Below are 6,872 nucleotides of genomic sequence, written 5' to 3'. Positions count from 1 at the left end.
TTGCTCGAGAAGAAGAAAGACAAGAAAGCTGTGAGTTACATTAACCCGGGAAGAAGGCTTAAAGGACAGGTTGCAGGAGTCAAGGTTAGAATTCCGAAGGATCAAGAAGAGGGGACAGATTCAGAAGATGAGAATGCTGATCCTTTCAGCCAGGAGGACGACGATGAAGATTATGAAAATGAACAATACTCTCCAAAAGATGATAAGTATAAGTTGCTGGAAGAACGCATGCTAGCTATGGAGGGTCAGAAGGCGCCCGGTCTGGACTTCGAAAGCTTGAGTCTAGTCTCTGTTGTGGTCATTCCCCGCAAATTCAAGGTCCCCGCTTTCACTAAGTATGATGGGGCATCTTGTCCTCAGATGCATCTAAGAGCTTACGTGAGAAAGATTCAGCCGTATACCACTGATAGGAAACTATGGATCCATTTCTTCCAAGAGAGTCTGTCTGGCACACAGTTAGAATGGTACTATCAGCTCGAGAGCTCTGACATCCGCACCTGGACTGATTTAGCGACAACTTTCTATAAGCACTACCAGTATAATTCTGAACTAGCGCCTACTCGGCTACAGTTGCAGAATATGACTATGGGATCTAAAGAAGGCTTCAAAGAATATGCTCAAAAATGGAGAGACTTGGCTGGCAGAGTCAAACCCCCTATGACTAATCGAGAATTAGTGGACATGTTCATGAGCACACTGACTGGCCCATTCTACAGCCATCTATTGAGAAGTTCCTCATCGGGTTTCACTGAACTTATATTGACAGGTGAACATGTTGAAAGCGGCATTCGAAGTGGAAAGATACAGGCGGCTACCTCTGATCCTCCGGAGACTCCTAAGGTCATCACTGCTCCTCTGCCTAATCATGACAAGACTGTCAATGCTGTAGAAGATGCTGATAGCGATTGCGACTTGGATAGCTGGATTTTCCCAACAATTGGTGACAGACTCAATAATGGGAAGGCTGAAGACACTATCCCGATTTCCTTTAGTCAGGAGTAATTGTTATTGCTATCTTAGTGTTGCAAATTTTTAATTTTTACAATTGAACTTCTCAAAGCATTGTGGCTATACCCGGGGCACAATGGCTAATTTTTCATGGGTTTTGTCATTTTCATAAGCATATTCACATTCAATAAATCAATGGACCTTTTGCATTCAAATATTGCGCTCTTTATCTTTCCTGTCATCTTTCAAACAAGCTATGCTTTCTTACACACACTCACGTAACAAATTGCAAATCCATATCCACTCTGGATCCTATTGATAATAATTCTACTACTGTTCATTATGACTTTGAAAATCCGATCTACCAAGCCGAGGATGGAAGTGAGGAAGATTGTGAGGTACCTAGAGAGCTTGCCAGACTACTGCAAGAAGAAAAGACTATTCAGCCGCATGAGGCATCAATCGAAATCGTAAATCTGGACCACGTCGCCCGATTTAGCTCCCATTTGACCGCTACTTGCAAATCCATCTTCAAATTACTGAGACAAAATCATGAAGTATCTCCAAGAACCTCCAATTCTGATGCCACCAATTGAAGGAGGACCTCTAATCATGTATTTGACCGTGTTAGAAAATTCAATGGGGTGTGTGCTGGGGCAACATGACGAGTCTGGTCGAAAAGAGCATGCAATATACCACCTTAGCAAAAGTTTACCGACTGTGAAACAAGATACTCACTGCTCGAGAAAACTTGCTGTGCTCTGGCTTGGGCTGCTCGCCGACTAAGACAGTATGTGTTGAATCATACCGCTTTATTGATTTCTAAGATGGATTCTATCAAATATCTATTTGAGAAACCTGCTGCCTCCTGAAAGAGCTACAATTGATAATGGTGCTAATTTGAACAACAAGATGATTACTGAACTCTGCACGCAGTTCAAAATAAAACACCATAATTCCGAAGTGGCGACTTGGTAATAAAGCGTATCATTCTACCACAAGGTGATTCTAGAGGCAAATGGACTCCCGCATACGAAGGGCCATTTGTAGTTAAGAAGGTATTCTCTGGTGGAGCCATGATGCTTGCTACAATGGATGACGAAGGGTCCCCGCATCCCGTGAACGCTGACATAGTTAAAAAATACTACGCATGTACACCCGGCAAGTCGAAAACCTGAAAAGGCGGCTTGGGCAAAAAAGGGTATCCTGGTGGACTGAAAATCTGAAAAGGCGGTCCAGGCAAAAATTAGGGATTAAAGCGTATGACTATGTCCCATTCTCGGTCTGCTTCACCCAAGTCAAAGGGACTGAACAAGCCAATCACTTCTATCCGACAGCAGGAGATGAGAGGCTTGAAGACATAATGACAGTCGTGGAATTAAAATCGATGGGACTTTTTCTGCATAGCTTTCTCTTGGTTTTCTTGACAATTTCCTCTTACTAGGATTTCTGTCTCCCTGTACACAAATTGCCTGTTTATAGGCCCTCTTTCAAAATCGATACAATTTTACTTCCAAAGAAATGCTGTTGTTTTACTTCCTCTGTTTTGTTTGCATAAACGTCCATTGATTTAATTCGAATTAACATATGCATTTGAATATGATTGATGTTTACCGAAAATACACGCATAAAATAGCAACAACAGTTACTAAAAGACTTTGGGATCGTGGATAAGGTCTAACCATGCTTTCCGATGAATCCGGTTGCTAATTCTATTCCCCAGCCAAGCCAGTTATTCCCCAGAAAAATTGGCATTACTAGACAGATTGGTCATCTCTTCCATCCCCAGCCAGGCTTCTGGTGAATATTTCTACCACCAGACAGAAATCAAATACCCCCAGCTAAGAAAGGGCCATCAATACAAATATCTCCAACCAGAATATTGGGATTTATTTTCCCCTGGTGAAATTTTCAGATGCATAATTCATTCATTCATGCATCATCTCACATCATATACATGCATGCAATGTTCGCATTTATTTTCGAAAGCATAAAACATCTCATGCATCATGACATGGCATAAAGCTAACTTTATTTTTCAGGTTAATTATCCTTCGGATACAGTCAAAATAAAGGTTTATCCAGACAGACACCCTCAGCGGTTACATTCGAGATTCAGATACATCTTTCAGATATAATCCATATGAATATTCATTCTGATAAGCACTCTGATATCCTCCTAATGGTGGCATCTTTAAGCCCATCCCAGACATTTATTGCAAATACAACATATACAACATATGATTCCTTCAACTGTGCCAATACGGTCTAGCGTATGACCCATTTGGATATTCATATCCTCAGATACTACCTAGCGTACGGTACATTCTGGGGTGTAGTCTAGCGTACGACTACTTTCTTCTTCAGATACAGCCTAACGTACGGCTCATTCTGCAACTCAGATACGACCTAACGTACGATCCATTCTGATCTTCAATCCTCAGATACTACCTAGCGTACGGTACATTCTGGGGTGTAGTCTAGCGTACGACTACTTTCTTCTTCAGACACAGCCTAACGTACGGCTCATTCTGCAACTCAGATACGATCTAACGTACGATCCATTCTGATCTTCAATCCTCAGATACTACCTAGCGTACGGTACATTCCGGGGTGTAGTCTAGCGTACGACTACTTTCTTCTTCAGACACAGCCTAACGTACGACTCATTCTGCAACTCAGATACGATCTAACGTACGACCCATTTGGATATTCAACTCAGATACGATCTAACGTACGATCCATTCTGACTCCTCTTCAGATACAGCCTAACGTACAACTCATTCTGCAACTCCAATACGGTCTAACGTACGACCCATTTGGATCTTCAACTCAGATACGATCTAGCGTACGATCCATTCTGATTCTACCTTCGTCAGATACAGCCTAACGTACGGCTCATTCTGCAACTCAGATACGATCTAGCGTACGATCCATTCTGATCTTTCATCCCCAGCGAAGTCACCCGCCTCAGGGATAACTCATTCTGCTACTCAGATACGATCTAGCGTACGATCCATTCTGATCTTTACCTCTCCGGAGGCAGCCTAATAGACGGTTCATTCTGCAATTCGGATACGATCTAGTGTATGGTCCATTCTGATCCTTTATCCCCAGCAGCGTATGATCCATTCTGATCTTTCATCATCAAACTTCCTGGATGACATCTTTAAGCCCATCTCCATCAAGACTAACTTTTGATTAACAAGTGCAAATTTTTGGGGCATTCTAGTGTTCAATAATCTTCCACCTCCAGACCACAAATGGCGTGCACACCATTCTAACTCTCTCGGTTCAAGAATATTGAACAGGGGCAGCTGTCATACCCTAAAATTTGCCCGTTAATACTACAAGCATTTTTCAAGGCACTCCGACTTATTTTTTCAAGGCATTGATCCTAAAGGAACAAAGACCCAACTCACAGGTGGCCAAACCGAGGAAATGACTCAAACTGGCATGCTCGCTAGGCGAGCAAATCCTTCGCCTAGCGAACCCTTCGCTACGCCACTCGCCTAGCGAAGCTTGCGAATACTAGAAAATTCTGGGCTTCATTCTGAGCCCATCAGGTCATAAAAATTATTATAAATAGCAGAGCTTCATTCAGAAAAGGAGGACAGAGGCAGACAGACAGAAACCCTAGCAAGGAAACCCTAACAGAAGCAACACAGCAAACCCTGGAGGCTAACCCAGAGAATTCAGAGCAACCCTAAAGGAAACCCTGAAGGAAACTCATCTGCACCAAGGTTATTTCCGCCCAACTCAATCCGGCGCCAACCCTAAGAGTGACTTGCCAATTCAAGGTTGCAATTCAATTGCAAACAGGTTTGCATTACTATTACCGCTTTATGTTCTTAATTTGCATATGGCATTATGATTGAATTTATAAAAATATCTTAAGTTTTGCATGTGAATTTAAGTATGTATGAATATCTTGAACATTTAACCATGTAATTTCTATGACGGATGCCATAGGGTGTGGAGCTTTATGGAATTGTACTGTTAGTAAAACCAGAACCCGCAGCCGCTCGCTAGCACATCGCTAAGCGAGCATGTAGCGAGCATTCGCTAAGCCTTCGCTAGGCGAGGCAGGAGCGAACGTGACAGTCGCCGATTTTTCTGTTCTATTCTATGCTTATCGGATCTGTTTTATTCTAACCATGTGTTATTTTGCCTGATATTCCTACCGCTATATTCCTTTTGTTTGGTGCAACCCTTGATTGCACCCTATTTGGTATTCTGACCTGTTTGCTGAATTTTGTAAGGGTTCACATATTCCCGGAAAAGGTAGCTTGCTAGGTATTCCACTTTATTTGTGGGATACCCTTGTGGAGATTCATCCTAATTACTTAATTGATTTTAATGTGGAGATTCATCCTAATTACCTAATTGATTATAAAATATTGCCTTTGAATATGTGATCTTGGACCTCTCTTTGTTGCCTTACGGTATTACGGTATTACGGTCATGTCCCGCGAATGTGGGGATACACTTAGCAAAGACCCTTCAGTTAAATCATCATGTCCCTATAAGATAAATCATAGTCCCTCGGATGTTGCCTGCGAATATATGATTTTGTCCCTCGGTGACCCGTCGTTGTAGCCTACGGTTAAATGATGATTGTCCCTTCGAATGCTAAGGTATCCTTACAAATGTTGCCTTCAATGACCAATCGATGACCCTACGATGACCCTTTTACATCCAAAGGATAAAACTACTTACTTCTCAATAGTAAGGACAGTTTTACCCTCATAAGGATAGGAAATGCCCATAAAGACCTTGGGTAGGTATAACTCTTAATTGCTGGCTCACAACCTAAAACATTTTTCATACCTCACACTTTGCAACTACTAGAAAATCACCACTTGGTATACCTTCGTACTAGAATCATTGCCAAGTTATATTTTTCTAAACCGCTTTCAAAATTAAATGAGATAAATACTTTGTATACATTCGTACCAGAATCATTACAAAGTCAAACTCTCTTTTCAAAACATTTTTAAGCAATTCACAAACACCTTTTTCAGACAAACCTAAGTGATCAAGCAATTAAGAGCCCATGGATAACCATGGATACAAAGGGTGCTAACACCTTCCCTTTGTATAATGTACCTCCCGAACCCAAAATCTAATCAAGGTCTTTCCTGTTCTTTTTCGCCTTTCCTTATTGGATAAAAGAAAAGTCGGTGGCGACTCTTGCTATCCGCGACATTTGCTTTCCAAAGCAAAAACACACAAAGTCAGTTCACCGTATGACAGCTGCACTTGAGGCAGCAATACACTCGGCCTCGGTTGTAGAATCAGCAACTGTATCTTGCTTTGAACTTTTCAAGCTCACAGCGCCACCATTTCAGCAAAAACATAACCAGATTGCATTCTGATTCCTAATATATAGGCTGCTTCACCTAAGTCCTTCATAGAAAAGCATTTCCCCAACCAAGACTTTATTTGTTGTAGGGTAGGGATATCGTTTCCAATGAGTAATATGTCATCTACATATAATACCAGGAAAACGATCATGCTCCCACTAACCTTCTTGTAGACACAAGGCTCATCTCCGTTCTTGATCCATGAGTAATACATCACCTTGATCAGTTATGAGATATCCATATCTTTCAGGTAGGTGACGTATCCTGCCTGACCTACGATGGTCTTGTTCTACTTGAGCAGGTTGCTCTTACACAACTACTTGTGTTTCCTGCTCTAATTTATCCATAGGTGTATCAATGCTTTGTGATTCTTGAATTTCTTCAAACTCTACTTTCCTCCCACTGATTCCTTTGGAAATAAAATCCTTTTCTAGGAAAACTCCAGTTCGAGCGACAAACACTTTGCCCTCAGAAGGATTGTAGAAGTAATACCCTCTTGTTTCTTTAGGATACCCCACAAATAAGCATTTTTCAGATTTGGGCTCAAGCTTAGTTGAA

Source organism: Lathyrus oleraceus, chromosome 6, assembly GCF_024323335.1.
Source record: "Lathyrus oleraceus cultivar Zhongwan6 chromosome 6, CAAS_Psat_ZW6_1.0, whole genome shotgun sequence".
Taxonomy (NCBI): Eukaryota; Viridiplantae; Streptophyta; class Magnoliopsida; order Fabales; family Fabaceae; genus Lathyrus; species Lathyrus oleraceus.
The sequence above is the reverse complement of the archived record's forward strand: the minus strand, read 5'-3'. Positions refer to the sequence as shown.